The sequence below is a fragment of the Anser cygnoides genome, chromosome 1 (genome assembly GCF_040182565.1).
Source record: "Anser cygnoides isolate HZ-2024a breed goose chromosome 1, Taihu_goose_T2T_genome, whole genome shotgun sequence".
NCBI lineage: Eukaryota > Metazoa > Chordata > Aves > Anseriformes > Anatidae > Anser > Anser cygnoides.
In genome coordinates this window covers 192,583,502-192,605,916 of record NC_089873.1, presented here as the reverse complement: position 1 = coordinate 192,605,916, position 22,415 = coordinate 192,583,502, and the positions used below count along the sequence as shown (strand labels likewise).

The 22,415-nt window shown below is 37.6% G+C and overlaps 1 long non-coding RNA gene across 1 annotated transcript; it reads left to right on the top strand.

Annotated features, from left to right (window-relative positions):
• The first annotated feature begins 20,443 nt into the window (after positions 1–20,443).
• Positions 20,444–22,080, top strand: LOC136789605 (uncharacterized). Its single transcript, XR_010828371.1, has 3 exons — positions 20,444–20,476; positions 20,613–20,828; positions 21,536–22,080. It is a non-coding gene; the product is annotated as an uncharacterized lncRNA (long non-coding RNA).
• Positions 22,081–22,415: the final 335 nt, after the last annotated feature.

Genomic DNA, 22,415 nt, shown 5'->3' with positions numbered 1-22,415 from the left:
AAGAAAGAAGAGTAAGGAAGATGAGATAGAAGAGAAGAAAGAAGAGTGAGGAAGACCCAGCAAGATGAGATAAATCAATATGAGACACATGACAGCCTCTGAATAATTAATTGTAATGTCCCCATCTTGAGTAGTTCAAAGTCATGTCAAGCTTGATGTACATGGTAGGAGAACTCACGGTTGTTGCTATTCAAATCTTCCAAGTTGCCTCTGTTTCCCATGGTGGTTGGTAGCACTACCTCGAAACAGCTGTCTGAAGAAATTTGTTAACAAAAGCTGTAGGAATTAACAGTGCTTCTCACCTCTGGTCATCAGGCTACAGCAGTTTTCTCTGTGAAATTGAAATATCCAAATCATAGGTCTTTTATTTCATAGAGTGTGCATTCAAATAGATGTACAGGGAAGTGTATAGCAACAGTGTTCTATACAAATAGCGTCTGTGGATAAGTTGGGAGGTGGGTAGATCAGAGCACGATACAAAGGCTAATTTGGGGGTGAATATTTCAGCTTATGTATATTAAAGCACTGATGCATGAGTCATTGGCACAGAATGACTAATTTTTTTGCATCAGAGTAATAGAACATTCTTGCGTACAGCTTTTCAAATCTATGAATAATGCCAGATGAAATGGTTCTTCTTTAAATCAATCATCTTCTGTGTTTGCTGCATAACAGAGATACTGGTTCTTAGACAATACATAGATGGATATCCTAAATATGCCAAATATGATAGAGAGAAGAAAGAATAAGATAATGAAAAGGAAAGAAGGAAAGAAGGAAGGAAGGAAGGGAGGAAAGAAAGAAAGAAAAAGAAAAAAGAAAGAGAGAAAGTAAGAGAGAGAAAAAGAGAGAAAAAGAAAAAGAAAATAGAAAAAGAAAAGGTAAAAGAAAAATAAAAAATAAAAAATAAAAATAAAAATAAAAATAAAAATAAAAATAAAAATAAAAATAAAAATAAAAATAAAAATAAAAATAAAAATAAAAATAAAGAAAAAGAAAAAGAAAAAGAAAAAGAAAAAGAAAAAGAAAAAGAAAAAGAAAAAAGAAAAAGAAAAAGAAAAAGAAAAAGAAAAAGAAAAAGAAAAAAAGAAAAAGAAAAAGAAAAAGAAAAAGAAAAAGAAAAAGAAAAAGAAAAAGAAAAAGAAAAAGAAAAAGAAAGAAAAAGAAAGAAAAAGAAAAAGAAAAAGAAAAAGAAAAAGAAAAAGAAAAAGAAAAAGAAAAAGACAGAAAAAGAAAAAGAAAAAGAAAAAGAAAAAGAAAAAGAAAAAGAAAAAGAAAAAGAAAAAGAAAAAGAAAAAGAAAAAGAAAAAGAAAAAGAAAAAGAAAAAGAAAAAGAAAAAAAAGAAAAAGAAAAAGAAAAAGAAAAAGAAAAAGAAAAAGAAAAAGAAAAAGAAAAAGAAAAAGAAAAAGAAAAAGAAGAAGAAGAAAAAGAAGAAGAAAAAGAAAAAAAGAAAAAGAAAAAGACAAAGACAAAGAAAAAGAAAGAAAAAGAAAAAGAAAAAGAAAAAGAAAAAGAAAAAGAAAAAGAAAAAGAAAAAGAAAAAGAAAAAGAAAAAGAAAAAGAAAAAAAGAAGAAAAATGCAGAGACTACTTTCTGGTAAAGCTGTGTATAGGATCAATGTAAAGCTTTTTATTGCATACATTTCTTTTGTAACAGATCTCTGAGAGGTCACCAGCCAGGTGTCTTGCTATTCTTGCTTAGAATAGAAGCCAATTGTTCATTTTTATGTTAATAGTAACTGGGAGAACAGGAATGGTAAATTCAGTTCTTAAATTAACAACTTATGACAACTTGAGTTAAAACACAATATGAGTATATTACATTTCACACTGAATCCACATGGTTAGCTACAGCAGGTATCAGACCAGCAGGAATCACTACTTGTCATACTTGTGGTAACTTTCTAATTAGCTATGACATAGAACAGCCTTTTGATCTTGACCATGTTTTACTAATTATTTAATCTTTGACAACATAAAAACGTGTTTCAGCACATAACATAAGAAAGAAAACTGTACAAGTTTTCTTCCAAAGCCTGCAAAAGTGTATAGCATATGCAAGAAAACAATTCCAAAATTTTCTCAAATCTTTTTCTCCCTCTCTTTTTATTTAAGCTGGAACTGAGCCACAACTCCAAACCTGAATGCGCCCAAATTTTCCTCTTAAGATAAGGTTCATCACATCCAGTGTCAGACACCTATGAGAAAGATATTTAACCCTGAGTTGTTCTCTGGAGTTCTCCTTATAGTCAATTGAAAGAAACAGCCACCTTTAGATCATTTTAGACTTTAACCTTAGAAACAGGGAAATCATACTCTAGAGCTGCCTTTTTTGGTCCACTGATTTCAAAGACAGACTTGAGAGAGACCAGCTTGGAGATACGTACATCTGGTAAGATAAATCTCACCCAAGGTATCTAAGGAAGACCAGATGTATCACACCCCAGAAAAACCTAATTCCTTCCATGGACTAAAAGAGCATGCTTAGGGTTAAATGAGTTGAATTCCAGTCTTGTTGCCTTCTATATATTTGGCAGAATCAGTGTCTGGATCTGGACAGAAAACAATGGTTAGATTTTGTTTATGAATAAAGTAAAAACATTCTTTGAAATTCTGGAATTTGTGAGTGTCTTACCCAGAACAGTAGGCTTCTGGCTAAAGCATTTGCTGAAGAGTGTTTGGGGGAGAGCCAATCCCTTGCCTGACTTGATTCATGGTGAGGAATCAAGACTACTTAATGTAGGTGAGTGCCCTGACAAATGGGTTTGTGTCTGCTTTTGGGCCTGTTTCACTTCATATCATTGGATAAGGAAGAAAGAATCTGAATCAAGGCTGAGTAGTACCTTCTGGATGGGTCTCTCACCTACGGAAAATATTTGCTCACTGCATTATCAGGTCATCTCTCACCTGCTTTTTCATTAAGTGTAGAAGTTCTTCTCAAAGAGTTTTGTTAAGACAGATATGATGCCAAAAATTCTTGGGTTTTGAGAACCATCTCTTTCTGATGAAAAAGCAAGTTGTTGGAAAGTCCTGGCCAACACTCCCCCAAACCATCAAATTGGCTACTTATCTTCCTGTTTGAGGCCTGAATGCATAGAAACATTTTGTCCCTGTTATTTCTCTTTCTGTCTCACTTTATTTTTTCATTAAAATTTTGTGAGAGACTCTTATGTAAATGAGCAGAGCACATTTGTTTATTTATTAAACCAACTTCATCTTTGAAAACACTCCACTCTTATTGCCTTATACTCTACAGATAAAAAGCTTGGACTGATAAACTGCAATAGTGTTTGCCAATGAGCAAGAATTCTTCAGCAGCAGCCGATGGTTTCAAATACTCTTTCTTTCTGTTTGATGAATATCTACCTGAACAGGTGAAAATGGGCACCAGCTTCTCTACTCCTGTCTAGCAATGTTTAACACCTCATGCATATTGTGCTAACACATTTGTACAGGTTCCAGGCTGTAGCTATCTCAAGATCAGCCAGTTCATTTTTCTGCCCTCTCCCTGCCCATTGAGTATAGTATTGGTAGCACATTCCTTGCAGGCTCTACAGACCAAGTGCAGCAAGGACCTCAGCTCCTCCTGGTTCCTAGTGCACTCGTTCTGATGGAGCTGTGCTTCAGATACATAAGAGTTTCATACCCAAGGGTCTTGCTGACCTTTCTTGAAAGTAACTAACTGATTCTAAATAGAAATCTTTTCACTTATTTTTAATAGAAGCTTTTCTCCATCAGCTTTGGCAACCAGTATGGGAAAGCAAGTTTCTCTCTTGCAAGCAGCAGCAAGAAAAAGGAAGAAATACACTCTGAAGGTCTCAGCACACTGGAGAATTGGGTTTACAGAAAGCTCATGGAATTCAACAAAGGCAGATGCACGTTCCTGTAAAGTGATTTAGAGCAACCCCATGCAACAGGACAAGCTGGGGAGGAGGCAGCTCTGCAGAGAAAACATGGGAGTCTTGTTGGACAACTAACTCCATTCAGTGAGAGTAGAGTCTCCAAACTGGGGGAATAGAACACTCTTTGTCATTTCTGAGACTACATGTGTCTAGTGCAGTTTTGGGCTCCCCAAGACAAGAATAATTCTAACATACTGGAATGAGTCCTGTGTACCATCAAGGGTCACTGAGATGATTAGCTACTAAGTATTTGATGTAGAAGGAAAAGCTGAGAAAGCTTGATATGCTCAGTCTGAAGGAGAGAATCTAAATGACAGATCTTATTGGTGTCTTCTCTTGGAGGTGCGCAGCAAAAGCATGAGAAGGAACAGACACAAACTGTAATGCAATAAAATTTATAGTGTATATCTGGAAAAAAAATCAAAACGAGGGTTGTCTAACATTGGCATAAGTTGCCCAGAGAGATTGTGAAAAGTCAGTCCTTGGAGATACTCAAAATTTGACATGAAAAAGCCTTGAGCAACCTCATATAACAACAAGCCATCATACGACCCCCTAAGGTCTCTTTAAACCTATCTTATGGTGAAGATCTTGGATGAAGATCTTAAAAATTTAATTTTTGGTCTCAGGTGTTACCATTCTGGTGAGATTAGTATGGTGAATACAATTGTGAAAGACCTGAATCTACTTATTAAAATGATGTTTGTGTAATAATTGCATGAGGTAATGGAAAGAGTCACTGAATGGCTGTAAGTTTCTTAAAAGTATCTAGTTGTCATATCCATATTCAGAGATATGCTTTTACAGAAAAGAACTTGCCTTTTGGATCATTTACTGTTATAATCCAAAGGTTGTGTTTTTTATTTATTTATTTATTTATTTTCAGAATTTGCTATTTACAGTTATTACCTAACATTACATTTCCTTAGCAGTTGTAACAGAAGTATAATATAAACATGTTTCATATGTAAAAGAGAAGTAAAACCTTTCTGACTTTGTAAACAAAATGGATAGTTGGTTTTGTTTGTTCTGAGTGTTTCTGATAATACAGGGATATGTGACCATGACGTAATCAAGTCTGCAAGACAAAGTTCAGCCTCTCCCTTTCAAACCTCTAATTCTGATGTTCTGCAGAGCAAGATGCAATCCTGAGAGATAAGCAAATGCCACTGTTTAGAAATTCATTTTGACTCAGAAGAGTTAAGGCAGTCAAGAGCAATACATGCTACCAGCTCAGTGCAGTGCACTTAACTTCTGTTACTCATTCTCTTTTTCCTTTGAGACACCCAAATGAAAGTTGCACAGCTGGTTCCTGTTGCTTTTATTTACTGCTGTTGCACATTTAATAGTTTGCCATTTCTTGTGACATTTTTCACACACCTTAAACATCGTTTTCTGTGCTCTTCCAGAAAAAAATGACTATTTTGTTTGGGTGCTGAAAAATGTACCCTTTCAAACACAACATTTGTAGGGAGGTTCACCTTTGGTTATTCTATCAAACCATTTTCCATTTATCCTGAGGATACTCCACACCTCTATGTACCAGGATAGACTCCTGAAGGGATAAAAGAACATGATTCTTAGAAAAGGGAAAAGTTGTAACTGTATTAGTAATCCTCCCAAGTATCCACATCGTATCTGTGAGGCTTTGCATTGAATTACTCTGCAGAAGGCAAATGGAAACAGAGGCCTCTCTGCCACCTTCAACATATACTCAGCATGCTGATGGAGAAAGCATTATGTAAAAAACAGCAAGAGCCTATAAAAGGAGTAAGAACTTTGAATCTATGGCACTGGGAAGAAAACTGGCTTCACGGAGTTTTCTTTTTTCCTTCAGAATCAATTTAGAGCCTACAAAAGCTGCTGAACTGAGAAAAAAAATTCCTCTCTTAATACACAAAACAGGTACAGAAAATGGTGATTTTGGAGCTTTCCCATAGTACCAGTGCATTTCAGCCCTGGTTGAGGGGGACCACCTCCAGGTGAAGAAGGGAGTTCATCTTCCAACCCCACATGGATTTTTTTATTTTCTGTGTTCACTGCCAACAAAGGCACCAATTAGTGCATAGCCTCAGCACTGAAGCAAATGAAAACAGAGACAACAGAATAAAGGGAGATATGTGTGTGCTCCTGGAATTCTGTTTGACGTTTATTTTGGATTTCATCAAGGCCTACAATCTTTTGCATTAATTTAAGGAAACAAAACAAAACAAAACAAAACAAAACAAAAAACCACAAAACACCCAATCTCATTACCATTGGATATGATGATGGGGGAAATGGGCTGGAAAAATCCTGGATCTTTGCTGTGCCTTATTCTGGAATTACAAAGAGTAGAGCAAATTCTTTACTGCTGTGCCATTCTACTATTATGTTTAACAATCTAATTAGAAAGGCTGTGTTGCTTTTCCCCATTATAAAAGCAAAGACAGTGCACACAAGCAAAACCAATTAGACAGCTGTAGTTTACAGAGCAGACTTGCCTTGAGGCTGGTTTCTAATGAACCCCCAGTAGATGGTTCATATCCAGAAGCAGGACAGAAGAAGCACAGCAATAACACATGCTATCTTTCCTGCCATCAGGCGCTAACTCCATTGCAAAATGCTTTAATCAAGGGAGCTGTCACTCGTGATGGCCGTGCCTTCTTGCAGTCGCAATTGGCACCAGCACGAGCAAAGTGACACTCACCTGGCTGAAAATGCATGTCCCCATCTTGGCTCAAAATCATGCTAACAGGTGGTAATAAATCCAAAATGTTTCTTTCAGTTTTATGAATGTTACTTTCTGCTCACCAGGGACTTGCCTTAACTTAAAGCAGACACAAAACTGTACAATACGCTGCATACTTACCACGCTTTTATTTTTCACCATGTATGGCTCAAATTAAGGCAGGCTGTATTGAGTAGATTGCTCACTACAAGTTAGTCATCTGTTTAGTGTTTCTGATGTCCCACAAAGCAGTTGTGGTTGTTCACAACTCTATTAATTAAAAAGAAAATGACTAAGGAAACTACTCAGTGGGTTGATGAACCATTCAACCACTTCAAAACTAAGGAAAACATTAAAACAACACCCCCCCCCCCCCCCCCCCCCCAATTCCTTTCCTTGAATAGCCTGATAACAGGTATTTGTTTGAACTGAACTTTATAGGGCTTGCGAAAAAAACAAGCTCTTGTCATCACTGCATTTAAATGAGTTTTATATACAAGGAGCTGAGTAGCACTGTCTGAGCTAGAATAGATGAGATCGTGTCAGCATTCCCATTAAATATACCCTTATATTCAGTAGGATATGACTCACCTATAGAATTTCACTCCAGGCTAAAATTTTGTATTATTTGACAGTAATACTTGGGTCAGATCAGGCAGGCTGGGGACTTGTAGGGGGGTTTCTATAAATTCATGTGTATTCATAAATTAAATGTATTTGCATAAGACTATATTCATATTCTTATTCAGCTGTAGAATTGCATTGCTATAACTGCTGTTGTTATCACTTCAAGCATGATGTTCTCATTTATATTATTCTCAATTTCATAAATAAGTGCAGAAAGTGTTCTTTTCCCTCATTTTCACAATCTGTTTGCCTCATCTCTTCTTGTTCCAGTGGGGTATGTAAGGGTGGAGGGGGTTAAGAAAAGCAGAGAAAAAAAGGAAAAATCTGAAGATCCAGGAGTAAGAACAGAAATCCAAATTCTTGCAGCTTACATGAACTTAAAGAAGACATTAGAAGTTAAGACTGAGCAAATAAGAATTTGCAATGCATTTCATTTTCAACACTACCACAGAAAATCAATTTCTTTTGACCCAAATATTTTTGAAAGAGTGCATATTTTACAAATGGACCGATGAGGGAACAGCAGAAATTTTCAATGAGCTGTCATTGTGGGGATGCATTTAAAATGAAATAATGAAAAAAATTGCACTTGAGGATAAAGCCTGAACTGGCAGAAGAATTATATCTTCAGATTCACCTAGACAAGGGCAAAAGTAACAACAAAAAGGGCAAAAGGTAAAAGTCTATAATGTTCCCAATTTATATCTTCACTTACTGCTTTTTAAAGGAATCAGTTTTCAAGGCTGGTCAAATAGAGTAAAGATCTAGTTATGAACTTTATGAAGTTCTACCCAGACTGATAGGAGTGGCTTAGTATAACCATGTGGGTGAAAGTAAACACAAAAGGAGGGGTTACCTAGGCTACTGTATATTTGCAAGTACTTGCCGATAATATCTCCAAATGTAGCTTAAAAACCAACCAAAAAATAGATAATGAATGCTTGTAAGGATTAGGAAAAGTGCCAGAGATAATAGATCAAGGAATTATTCTTCATGGGAAAAAAATGTAGGATCAGATTTCCAAAACTGAAGCTAGTGTGAATTCTTTATACTGAAGCAATTTAATTCCCCAAAGAAAGTGCTTTGGTGGGTGGGTGAGATGAAAAGGAAGCTTTTAAAGGCATCTTCCTGCATTTGTAATGGTCATTTATTGTTTGGAGTAAAACTAGGTCAATTATTGTTAGTTCAGAAAGAGGTAAAAACTATGCCTGGATTAATTCCAAAAGCCTCCCCACCCATCATGTCGTTCCCCCTTCCCCACCTCTCCCCTCCATTTTGTGCTATGCAAATAACACAAAAGATATGTTTTCCCACTGATTGATAGTCCACTGTAGGATGTCCTTGCAAATGTTGATAATGGTATCTCCTTGCTGCCAATCCTAGGTTAGAGGAGTGCACTGCTGCTGATTTTTAAGTTTAACCTGCACATGCTGGATAGGTTGTCTGACTGAGGAAGGAAGTCAATGACTTGCTTCCTTCATGGTTGGTCTATATGAGTGCCTATGCTCTAAGACCCTCATGACAGGATGAGGACCACACTTTGTGTTCAGATTCAGTAGAAGTAAACCAAAGGTAAAGAAAACAGGGAAAAGAGGCATCTTTTCAATACCTCTTTTAACACATTTCTTATGTGTTAAATACGCCCCTTGTATTCAGTCATTCTACTTTCAGGTATTGTTATTTTGAGGCCACAAATGTTGATAAATATTCTAGATTGCCTTGCTGTTAAATATATCTCCTTTACACACTTGTCAAAACTGTTTCATATCTTCATGCAGAGGAACAAATTCTGAAGTTCTGGGCAAACTTCAAACCAGAATCTGGAAAGCAATCAATCTTTGCAAGCACATAATCATGTTTACTATCCTTCACATGGGACTAAAGACCTAAATTGTGGCCTCTTCCTGTGCTTTCACACAAGAGTTTAAGGCATATATACAACCACATCTGGGTAGAGCTTCTTTGCAGAGGAGTGTAAGGTTAGAGGAATTCTTGACTAACTCAGACTAAAGAGACTTTTTGTCTGTTATTCTGTCTGAAATAACCAGTACCAGATGCTGCAAAGAACAACAGAAGAACCCTGCAGGAGGCAGAGGCAGAATAATCTGCCTCCACAAAGGTCTCCTGATCCTGGTTGCTAATTGTCAGAGATTAGCTTAAGCCCTGAAGTGCTAGGTTTAATATCTTTTCCAGAAGTTTTATTTTCTTTAATTATGATAACTCTGGATATCCATGATATTGATATAGTATCCAATCTCTTTATGAATCTGGTTAAGTTTTTGGTCTCAACAACTTCCTTTGGCAATGTGTTCCGCAATTTAATTACACGTAATATGAAAAGGTATTTCCTTTTATCAGTTTTGACTTGCCCACCTTTTAATTTCAGTGAATGCCTTGTTGTTCTTCTTTCCAGAGGCAGGGTGGAAGCCCCTGTTCTGCTTTCCTTGTGCTGCTTTATATGATAACATTAATTTGTAAAATATTTTCATTTTGTGTCTCACTCATCCTTTTATAAGGGGAAAAACCTCTGTCTTTCCAATTTCTCTTCATATGACCACATTTCCATTTCTGTCATTTCTCTGTGAACTCTCACCAAGTCTGTTTTATTGTTTTATGGGGCACAGCGTCTGGTGCTGCAAGAACTATCTTAAGTATACTCTATCATTTTTATTTTTAAAGACATTATGTTTTCCATGCTCTTTCCATCCTGTCCTCTACGCTTCTACAGCATGCAAAATAGTTTAGTATTTTTGGACCACAAGCATGCTGTTAGTATGCTGTCTGTAGTGGTACCTACATTTCCCTGCTGAACTAAGCCATTAAATAGATTCTAATGCTTTGTAAGAGTAATTTCACTTTTATCCTCTGATGTGTTTTACTTTGCATTTATCAGTGATACTTTCATCTAATTTAGAGCTGTCTGTTCCTGAATAACAGAAGTGATTTTGGATGGGGTCCAGTCTCCATAAGTAAGGCGCTTAACTCAAGGCTGAATTGTTGGTCCTTAGTGAGATAGCTCTGCCCAGATAAGAGGACAATTTTCCTTCCTCAGCTGATGGAGAGAGGCAAACGATGTGAGTGCTTCTGAAGGGAGATCCCGTCTACCTAATCTAAGTGCTTGAATTTACATGTGAATTAGGATTCCACCTTTTTTGTATATTTTAATATGTTACTGTTCACTATTATCAAACCTCCACACGTATCAAAAGCACACCTTAGAATGATATTTGGGTTCACTTCACCAGCAACTTTTAGCTTAAAAAAAAAAACTAGGAACCTTTCAATAGAACATTTTGAATTGTGGAATCATAGAATTATAGAATCATAGAATGCGTTGCAAGGGACCTTAAAGATCATATAGTTCCAAGCCCCCCTGCCATAGGCAGGGATGCCACCCACTAGATCAGGTTACCCAGGGTCCCATCCAACCTGGTCTTGAACATTTCCAGGTATGGGGCATCCACAGCTTCTCTGGGCAACCTGTTCCAGTGCCTCACCACCCCCTGAGTGAAGATTTTCCTCCTAACATGTAATCCATATCTCCCCTCTTTTAGTTTAAAATCATTCCCCCGGTATCATTATCTGCTCATATAAATTGTTCTCCATCTTTTTTGTAAACCCCCTTTAAGTACTGAAGGGTCACAATGAGTTCTCCCTGGAGTGTTCTCTTCTCCAGGCTGAACAACCCCAGCTCTCTCAGCATGTCTTCGTAAGAGAGGTGCTCCAGCCCTTTGATCATCTTTGTAGCCCTCCTCTGGACCTGCTCTAATAGATCCACATCCTTCTTGTACTGGGGACCCCAGATCTGGACTCAGTGCTCCAAGTAGTGGAGTGCCTCACGAGGGCAGAGCAGAGGGGCACAATCCCCTTCCTCGATCTGCTGGCCACCCCTCTGTTGATGCAGTCCAGGACACAGTTGGTGTTCTGGGCTGCAAGTGCTTACTGCTGTCTCACATCGAGCTTTTCAACCACCAGAAACCCCAAGTCCTTCTCTGCAGTGCTCCTCTCATTGAATTCTTCCAGTCTGTACTCATGTCGAGGTTGTTCTGACCCAGGTGCAGCACCTTGCACTTGGACTTGTTGAACCTCATTAAGTTCACGTGGGCCCAATTCCCAACATTGTCCAGGTCCCTCTGGATGGCATCTCTTTCTTCGTTGGTGTCAACTGCACCACTCAGCTTGGTGTCATCTGCAAACTTGCTGAGGGTGCACTCAATCCCACTCTCTATGTCATTGACAAAGATATTACACAGCACTGGTCCCAAGACCAGTGTAAAATAATACATAGCTATTTAATACAGAGAGTTAATATAAAGGAGATTTAGAAAGCTGGGTAGAATGCTAAGCTCTGTCCTAATCCTGTACAGAGAGCACTGGGAGGAAAAGTGGCTTTTCTTTACACTTCCCATAGTACACCCAATCATGTGCCCTGAAAGGGAGAGGGATGAGGGATGCTAAAGTGCTACTGATGAGGAGAGTTTGTGGCATGCTGGCATTTAATGTTGGAAGTCAAGATCACAAAATTATTCGTCTTATTCATTCTACAACTCAAAAGAAGAAGATTCTTCTTATAAGGAACCCAGCCTAATGGAAGCCAAGAAGAAAGAAGAAGGGGGACAATAATACAGGAACATTAAGGAAGATGAAACATAAGGAGCGAAAGGGATATGTTTGTATAGCCTTAGAAAGTACACATTTTAGGTAGATTATGCTTTTTTTTTTTTTTTTTCAATTTCCCCAGACATTGTATACAAGGACATAAGAACTGTTCTGAGATGAACACCAAATAACTGTAAGTAGATCCTGCTAGCTCTCTAGCCTTGTAGAACTACATATTGTAGGTTCTGATATTTTTTTCATAATTAATTTTTTTTACTTTATATGCATTTATTAAAAAATGTAATGTCTTACCATTATCATTACCTTATATGTACTTATTCCAGCTATATTATTTTATTTTGATATTTAAGATTTATCCTCAACAAAGATTTTTTATGTAAAACTTCATGTAGGTTAACGGAAAGATAAAGACAGTTAAAGGTCGGTGCCTTAGGACACACACATGCCAGCTGGTCATGTGGAAATATCCTAGGTGGCCTAGGATGTGGCCAGCTGTGATTTTGGAGTTATCTGCAAATAGCCGGGAAGTTATGATAAACCTGTTCCTGGACAGATCTGGTGAGTCTGACTTTTCATGCTCTATAAGCCACTGGCACATGAATGTCAGCATTTATCATTGGAACCATTGCATAACACTGTGAGCAAAATTCTGAACCATACCCTTTGGAAGCAGATGGCTTTCGTCATGTGCACCATGTCATATTGTAATAGTGGGTAGGCCTTTCTATGCTGAATTCAACAACATATTGAATTTAGAAAGGTTGTTTACTTCGTTTAGTGGCTTAGTAACAATCAGGAGAATGATGAAGAAGTAAGGAACTATATCTCTGTTGAAAATATATTCCAATTTAGTCACTAGAGAATACTTTTAGAGTCAGTTTACTTCCAATTGTGTCATTTTACTTGTGTTTTGAATATGTAAGTGCTGTCTTCCATTTTATACACACATATGCACAGGCAGACAGGTTGTTGCTTTAAAATGTCATTTCCATGAAGTATCACTTGAAAAATCCTCATGACTTTAACTAAGGTAGAGTAACTTGGGCAAAATATAAGGTCAAAACAGCCCTATATGGCAGATTGCTGTTTACCTGCTTCAGAATGCTTCAAAGGTCTTACTTACTTACTGCCAAAGCTCGGAATATGTGTCAAAACTGCTTACGATAGGGATCAATTTTAATAAATGTGACCTCAAACCTTCCAAGGTGTTTAGGTCTGGGAACACTTACAGTACATCTGTTATTATTTTGGTTCAGCTGAGTTTACTGTTTTAATCAACAACATTTCAAGAGAGCTCCTATAAAAGACTTGCATTAGAGATACTAACTTGTTTTCCATGTTTACATTTCTGCAATTATGTAACTTTCTTTCTCATGGCTGAAGTTATGAGGTGTCTTGAGTTGTGGCAAAGCAGCACCACAAGTCAGGACTCAGTATCAGTCTAGACCTAAACCTCCTGTAGCTTCATAGCTAGAAACTGCAGGCCTGTAGTCAGAGTGACTGGATAATATTGAAAGGATTGTTGTTATGCAGAAATTAAGACTACACGGGTTCTCTCCTGGATATATCTGGGGATAGTTTAAAAGTTATCTTCCATGTCTCTTCCTTATTCTCCTAATTAGTGCCTTCCTCCAGGGAAGCTCCTGCCAGTGGAACTGTTCTGGGTGGGTTGATAGAACTCCTCCTGTGTAGATCTCTGGGGTGGGTACCCCAGTAATTATATAACCAAGATAATAAAATCCAGTTGTGTGAGGGATACAGAGAAAGCAGGTTTGGAGCTTCTGTTTTCTTCAGCTTACAGCACCTGAACAAAGCAATGTACAGTGAAGCTTGCTGGGGTCAAATTAAAACTCTAAACGTGAATGCTTTTTTTTTTTTTTCAGAGAATTGGGTCTGTGGAACCTACTGCACTGGCAGGAGGAGAAGGTGTCCTAGATTAAAGAGACTGTATACTGGAAAATCAGTTAATACAACAACTCCTTGGAAGGAATATCAACATTACGTGTCAACATACTGGCAGATCTTTGAAATTAGACCGGGACATTCATTGGAGGTATTCTGTCCATACTTCTTAAAGGAGCACTTCAGTTCTTCTGTCAGAGTGCTGCTCACAATTGGAGACATGATGCTGAACCAGCAGGACTGTAGTCATTTCCAATACAGAAATTGTTTTTCGTGCCATGGTGGTCCTTCTTCCTGAAGGAATTAATCAATGCCTTTGGGCATGCCACTGACCCTACTTCACAGAACAGGGTTCAAAGCTCTATTCTCCCCTGCTGTCCCATCACACATCTGTGTGTGCATCAGAGATCTTCCCTTGGCTCACCAGCTCACCCCGTGCATCCCGCAGCTGAACCTGCAGGTAGGTTCTCAACTGCCAAAGGGCATATTTCTCAGCATTTTGACCATGGTTATTGAAATCTTTGCTGTAGTCAGATGGAATAGAAACTGGACTGAAAATAGAATGAGGAAAATTCTGACCCCACTTAAATTAATAGCAAAGTCCTATTGCTTTCCTCACTGGGGATAGTCTTATCTCAGTAAAGATATAATGTTAATATCTATATAGAAACAGGTAACCAAAAAATGTTGGGCATGATCATTGACATCCACCTGTAACTAAAGGAATGATGGTAAACAAAACCGATCCTTTTATAATTTTATTTTCCTAATTTCACTCAACACTTATGTACTAAGTAAAAAAATATTATATAAGTATCTGCTAAGGCAGAGAGGAGATGATAGAATTGTCAAGGAAAAGTGGAACTCCTAAAGACTTTCAGGCTATATTGGGTTATGTACACAGTATACAGGCTTAGTATGTGGTTAACACCACTTCATATGATTCTGTTCATAAACTTATTGTTTTCTTAAAACTAGTTAGGAAGTTAAGTCTACTAACCCTTATGGAAAGCTGTTCCTGAAACTCTATCTGCTGATGGCTAAAGACCTTGGAATTTTCCATGCTAGTAATTCACCTGTAAATAACCAACTGAATTATAATGCACCAGAACTAGTGGAAAAATGAATGTTATTTATCTTTGTCTCATTCCATGGAATGAATGTTTTGAGCTGTTGTGTATCTTACTACCTCTATGTTTTTTCTTTCTTTTTTTTCTTTTTCTTTTTTTTTTTTTTTCCTCACAGTAGATGATGCTGTCTTAAATTATCTCTTCTTTGACATCATTCACTTCAAATATTTGTAGACTTTATTTCATCTGCAATCTATCATTCAGTCAGGCAATCCACTTGCACCTCCTCTGGCCCAGCAGTCCATTACTTTGTTTTCTGACTGGCAGCTGTTTTACTTATTTTACTGCTTCAGAGGTAGTAAAAAAAATATGAAAGATCTAGGAAAAAAGGCTTGGGGCAGGCTGGAGGCTCTTCCTATCTCTTCCAGATCTATCTCAGGCTTAGTCACTGAGCTGGGTGAATATTTTTTGTTTGTTTGTTTTTTGTTTTTGTTTTGTTTGGTTTGGTTTATTAGACTCAAAGCCACAAAAATAAATAAAAGACTAATAAATAAAAAAGTGTCAGCTTAAACCAAGATTCTCGAAATATCTTTGCTAACAAGATCTTCCTTGTTAGAACAGTTTCAGAACAGTTTCAGGCCAGACCATTTTGATTTCTGAATTTTTAGTACTTCTATGCCTTTATAACTACATATATATTGGAGCAGTGACGTACCTACCTCACAAAGAGGCACGAGGACTTTGCTGCAGTATGTAAAGTATTTTGAGGCCCATAGACTCAAGAGCTGGGGTGGTGGTGCCATGTCCACCTGAGTGGACAATGTTAAGTGTCCTGGGGTAGATTATTACAATGCTGATTTACAGACTACAACTATACGTACATTTCATAGTTCAGACAAGACATTGAAGAGAGCACAGCTTCAGAATGTAGAGCAAGCTTTAGCTTTATAGCCAATCATAGAGAAATATTTGTCTTGTTACACAGCAAATATATATTTTAGCTAACCTTTAATCCCATTTTACTGGATATAATTTTAGGTAAGTTTATTACTCCAGAAAATTGGAACTGGGAAACATTCAGTGTAGAAATTACTTTAAGTACAGTAAGTCTTCCAATTCTGCTTCGAGTCTTTTCTTCTGGGAAACCTGGCCACTTTACTGTTTTTCCTGGTGCTAGGTTCTGAGCTCCGTGCAAGAGGATTTTACAGAAAATCAAAAAGTGATTTGTTTCTATTAAAAAATAATTATGGCTTAAAACATTTAAAAGGAATATTCTATTTCTCTGTCTTTTCTCATAATTTATATCATACAACTCTAGATTCCCAATACTCCTTGAATACCTAATTCTTCTAGGCAAATATTTTTCTTGTTGGTCTTCTGGTCTGAGCATCCAAGTTCCTCAAATTTCCCAATTCATCCCATTCAAGCCTAAGACTTAGGAACTTCACGATACTGTCTTGTTTGGAACTAAAACTATTCAGGGTCTTATTTGGGTTCAGAAACCTCAACAGACATCGAAAGAGGAATGTGGTTTTCAAAGCCTCAGAAATTTAGGATGCAATTCTCTGAGATCATTGACATTTTATTGTAACTACGCAGAAAAGTTTAAAGGGTCTTAGGAAGTCTGTACCAGCTTCGATATTTTTGGAAGTAATAAAATTGAGGACATAGTAAAACGACTTTTTTTTTTTCTTTTTCCAGGAATGAAGGAACTGTACACCATTCCGCATCTCTTTTAGCAAAGTATCCAGCACAGTAACAAAAACCACAAGCTGCAGAACTTTGGTACAGTATCTGGGAACCAAAGACTGTGGATAGTTGTGGATCGGAAATGGGACAGGTAGAAAGGTCCTCTGCATTACATTGGATTACTGAAAATTGGATGGATTGTTGCATTTTTTAAGGTGCTTGTCTGACATAGGTAGTGATCTGATTAATTATAATAGGAACATTAACAGTGAAGAGTGGGAAAGGATATAAACTAAAAAGAAAGATTTTGAGGGAAAAAGGGAAGAAAAAGGATTTAAAAAAATATTCTATGCACAACAGATTTCAGAAATGGATTTTTTTTTTTAAACTGGAAAGAAAAAAAAGATCTTTCAAAGGCTCTTAAGAAGAGAAAAAATAAACACAATAATGAAATGTAGTTATAGTGGAAAATGTCAGATACATTAGCAAAAAGGCCAAAAAGGTTTCTATTCTGTATTGAATAAAACAGGAGGCAGATTAATGTCATATTTGGATTTTTGCTTTAATGATTGAAGAAAGTGTAAAACTACAGAGGCTGAAATTAGATATTTTGAAATATCTACCTGTTTAAAGAGAGCTCTCTGAACTGTTACCACTAATTTTTCACGAGCCCTGTGACTACAGATAAGTTTCAGAGGGATGGAGGAAATTTATTGTTGTATCAGGTATTTTTAAGTGTATTGGTCTGACACCGGCCCCAAAAATAAGTAGAATGAGATTCCACAACAGGAAAAGTGAAGGAGGGTAATGTAATTAGTGCTAAGCACAATGAGTTTATGGATAACAGATCAAACATCAGTGCTATCATAAGACATTTAAATTCTACAATGAATTTGATTTGTTGTTAGACAGCATTTTGATGAATAAAATTAGAAAAATATTAAACAGTTCAGTAAGTTAACAGATAGGTTTTAAAATATAATTGGAAATAGGCAAATCATCATTATTATATGTGTTTATCTCTATAGAGCCCTGTAGAGACAAGTCTTTGTTCTTTTGTGTCAAAAATTATGCTCATAGATTGAATAAAGGTCTACAAAGATCTGATGATTGTCAGTCATAAAGTCAGGTGTGCAATCTATTCTGGTTGTTTGGTCCTGTACAGTCAAAGGAGAGTTACTGGCACCTCCAGAGGACAATCCATCCCATGCCATTATTTAAAACAGATGTGAAGAAGTGTCCTCTGGAAGTACCTATGACTTTCTAAAGGCTCTAAAAGGAGTCTATGTGGCTAGCTTAAACTACAGGCCAGACTTCGGGGTAGTGGAAGGTAGGTGAGATGGATCTTTCCCTGATACAGCCCTATCTGTATCACTTAGTAAATCAAGCACAAACAAATAATATGAACTGCAATGTGACCAGCTGTAATGTTATATATATATAAATGTAAGAATTACAGCCCTTATAGAGGAAAAATAACTATATTTTGTAAAGAAGGGACTCTAAAAGACTTGGATGTCATCTAAACAAAGTGAATTTGTGGCCCAAACAGCTATGTGCCAATGTATGTATCAAAGGAAAAAAAAAAAGAAAAAGTCAAGAGGGGACAACTTTCCTGTTTCTATAGCTGACTGATGTGATGGATGTTGCAATGCAGAGCTCAGTTCTGGTGTCTAGTCTTCAAAAAACATGTTGAAAAAATGGGGCCACAAGAGCCACAAGAAAGATTAGAGGATAACAGAACAATTCAAGAAGTGCCACCTATTCAACTTACTGAATATGGTCTGTCATGATAGCTTGCTCAGAGGCTTTTACGTACCTACATTGTGAAAAAACAGATCTAATGATAAGAAATGAAGCCTTCAGAGAAACATTCACACAGTATGAATCACATGGTAAAAAGTGAAGAAAAACAAATTCAGTTTAGGCTTTAGGTTCATGTATTTTGCAGTGAGAGGAATTAACCATCAGAGGATTTTAGCAGGCATTGTGATGAATCCTCCAGTACAAGAAATATTTTGTTAAATCAAGCTTGGATATATATCTAACCTTGATTTGATGTAGCAATTATATTTATGTGATGAGGCTAATTTTGTTTGTCTTTTTGCTGGGAGTCCCCTGCACTATTGGCTAATTTCCTATCCATTTGATAGTTAGGCAGCCTTCTCACAGACAACAGATGTTTCTCCAAACATTATGAAAAGTAGGCAGCCTGAAGGAGTAGTGCCTAGATTTGCTGTGGCATGGCAGTGTGTGTTTCTGTATTTTTACCCCTGAAGAATCAACATGGTGGTTAATTTTTCTCACTTCTAAAACTGTGAATGGTAAGCCTAGACTGAGTGTGTTTAATGTCAGTTTCTAACACTTGATTCAAACTGTGATTATTGCTCTAAATAGAGTATATTCTTATCACAGAAGCTCTAATCAGAATTCAAATGTATTAAAGATACCTAATTCAATCAATGAGCCAGGAGGTTCAGGGTCACAGGAAACTTGTTTTCTCTACTCTGGTACTCATGGAATGACCTCTCTGAAGCAATAGAATCTAACTTCAATACAGGCATTAGAAGTGAAGTTAGTCATGAAAATGGGAAGACATCTATTAAAGACAAAATCATTCTAGATGATCACTGATGTGTTTTGTAGCCATAATATCTGTAAATAGTAAACAAACATGGGCTTTCCTGTTTATTCAACAACTAAAACACATTATTCTGTTTGGTATAGTGACTTCAGTATTTTCTAAGACTTTTTGTCCTTCAGTGATAAAGTTATAAGGTTAAGCTCCAGAGTAGTTTGTTGGATGAACTGGTCTGAGACTGCTTTGACTTTATTATTATTATTATTATTAGGGAACTCCTTTCCAATTCACCCAACCTCCTTAGCAAATCATGCCAAGGAGTATCAAGGACTGAAGTTAGTAATGTGCCCATGGGATTAGTCAGTTCATTGGAATGGCTTTGTAATCTGATGACAATCAAGTAAAATATTTCCTTTACTCCTCATGCTACTGACAGGTTCAGGATGGTTTTGGTACTACAGGCAATCTTATCTAGCTTTTAATATTTATTTGTGAAAATGCATCAGTGAAGAGCATGGATGCTTTTGGTTTGTGGAAGAAAAAAGTGCAAGGGGACAAGGCATTACTGTTTGAGGTTACCAGATGATGATGGTATTCTTCCAGTTTGTTAAGCCTGGTGATTGACTGCCTTATCTTCAAAGGGTGTGATGAAAAAAGTGAACTTTTTCTGATACTAATACATTTCAGCAGGTCATTTCCTGCGTAGAATGGACATAAGATTTCAACCTTCATCACAGCTGGAAAGAATCTCTAAGTTCCTCAATGTTCAGTCTAGCCAGTACCTGTAACAGGTAGTTTACCTGTGTGAACTCATCACTGCTATGTGGGAACAGATGCCAAGCTATTCTTCAGATTTGCCTATGAGTGTATGAAGACTGTCAAGAGCCTGCCAAACTGGGCAAGAAATCCTGTTAGAAAGGGATGATTTTATTTTATATTTTTTTTTCCTCCGGGAGCTCTCCGGGAAATGGGGCAAGGGTAGATCAACCTTTGGTTGATTTAGCTCTTCTGATGGATTATACAGATAGTGTCCTGGTTCCAGTTAGGACAGAGTTAATTTTCCCTCCTAGTAGCTGGTAGGGTGCTGTGTTTTGGATTAGGATGAGAAGAGCGCTGATAACATGCTGATGTTTTAATTGTTGCAGAGCAGTGTTTACACCAGGCCAAGGACTTTTCGGCTTCTCGCTCTGTCCTGCCAGCGAGCAGGCTGGGGGTGCAGCAGGAGCTGGGAGGGGACAGATCCAGGACAGCTGACCCAAAGTGGCCAAAGGGGTATTCCATACCATCTGACGTCATGCTAAACAATATATAGGGGTGGCTGGCCGGGGTGGGGGGCCGGCTGCTCGGGGATAGGCTGGGCATCGGTCAGCGGGTGGTGAGCAATTGCGTTGTGCATCACTTGTTTTCTTACACATTATTATTATTAATACTATTATCATTATCACTATTATTATTATTGTTGTTATTATTATATTCCTGTCTTAATAAACTGTCTTTATCTCAACTCACAGGCTTCACTTTCCTGTTTCTCTCCCCCATCCCAGAGAGGGAGGGGGGAGGGTGAGCGAACGGCTGTGTGGTGTTTAGCTGCCAGCCGGGTTAAACCACAACAGATAGTCAGAAGATTCAGTTAAGAAGAAAAACACATGCCAAAATAAGAATAAAAGTTGAAAAGACAGGAAGGGCCTGGGGATCATGAGAAGATTGTGAAGAAGGCAAGCAAAAAGGTAAAGTACATGTAGTATCTGTGGCTAGAAAAAAGATGGCACAGCTGGGAACTTCCTCTCTTCCTGCCAATTCCTAGCTGCTGTCACAGCACTTTTGTGCTACTGACAGGAGGGATAATTTAAAGCAAACAATTTATGTTGGAAGATCAGATCAGCACGTCACTAGTTTAGGAGTGGCACATTGCAAATTTGGCCTGAAACTCCCTTTTCACATGTTTCCTGTGTTGTGTAATAAGCTTTGTAGTCCCAGCCAAAGATCTAGGGCTCTACAAGTATACCAAGAAACCATACTGATGCATATCAAGGATTCATGAATGCAGACATATTTTATATATACATATCTTCCCTATAAATGAGTCAATCAGATGCTTCCTTTTAGGTGTGCAATGTTGTTCTCAGAAAGAAACTGTTATGCAGTATCCCCCCAGTTCTACATATTTGTTAGTAACTGTATGGAAAGCCATAGTTGAAAAGCATAGCATAAAAGCAACAGAATTGTTGGTGGGAGTTAAGTTTTCGGCAGTGAAATCACAGGTGGGAGTGTAGTAAGTACAGGACAGTGGCACTCAGCGTATCTTCTTTGCTTTTAGTTTAATTGAACTTGAAGGACAGGTGTGCTCTTTGTTTTTTGCACAGAGGGATAGTTCTGTTTTTCTGATGTTGGCCTTTTGCTATACAGCACAAATTTCCTTTTCCTTATTTTCTAGGTAGCTGTGACAGTTGTATGTACTGTAGAGGTAAAGAAGAAAACCCCTTTGAGACCAGAGGCTGCTGAGGAAATGTTTTCCAAGAAATATTTCTCATCACTTCAGTGTCCATGAGCTATTAAATCACTATAAGGGTACTGCTAATTTGACTTCCTCTACCTAAACAAACTGTGCTATTCTTTGAAGATCTCAACTAAGGCTTGAATAGGTTCAGCTCGCAATAATTCAGCTGAAAGCATTAGGTTAATTAATCTTATTTAAAAATCAGTGAAACAGAAGTTAATTAAAATGTAAACAATGGGCTGCATTGTTACTGACAACTTTAGAAAAAAGAATCTTTGAAATTCTTTGTGTAATGGATTTTACCTGACTGCCCTCTGAGGAGAGTGTAGTTTTGCAACAGATCACATTACTGAGGTAGCCTTTCTTTCACTTTTAAATGAAATATATTCTTTGCTTCTCCCAGTGCAGTGCAGCTGCACAAACTGGAGCCAGTCAAAGGCTGTCAGAGCCCTGTTTACCAGGGAGGTGCTGGCTACCGGGAGTCTGCTAGACATGAAACACTACAGAGAGTGGCCGGAGTCCCTGGAGCAACCAAAAAGTGGTGTTTGAGAGCACCAGGAGGAGAGAAACAGATGATCTGGAAAGTCAGAAGGCATAAAAAAAAGTCAGTTGGTGAGAAATGATTAACACCAGGCCATTTTATGCCAAGGACAGAGGGTTCTCTCATGCATTCTTGTGCAGCCCTGACTGTCAGCTGAAACATGCTGAGGATCAGAAGCAATCCTATGTATGGGACTGATCCAGAACCAGCTGAACTGAGTGAGAAGAGTGGGAGGGGGGGGTTAGGACTGGGCCACCATTAAAGGATTAGGAAAAA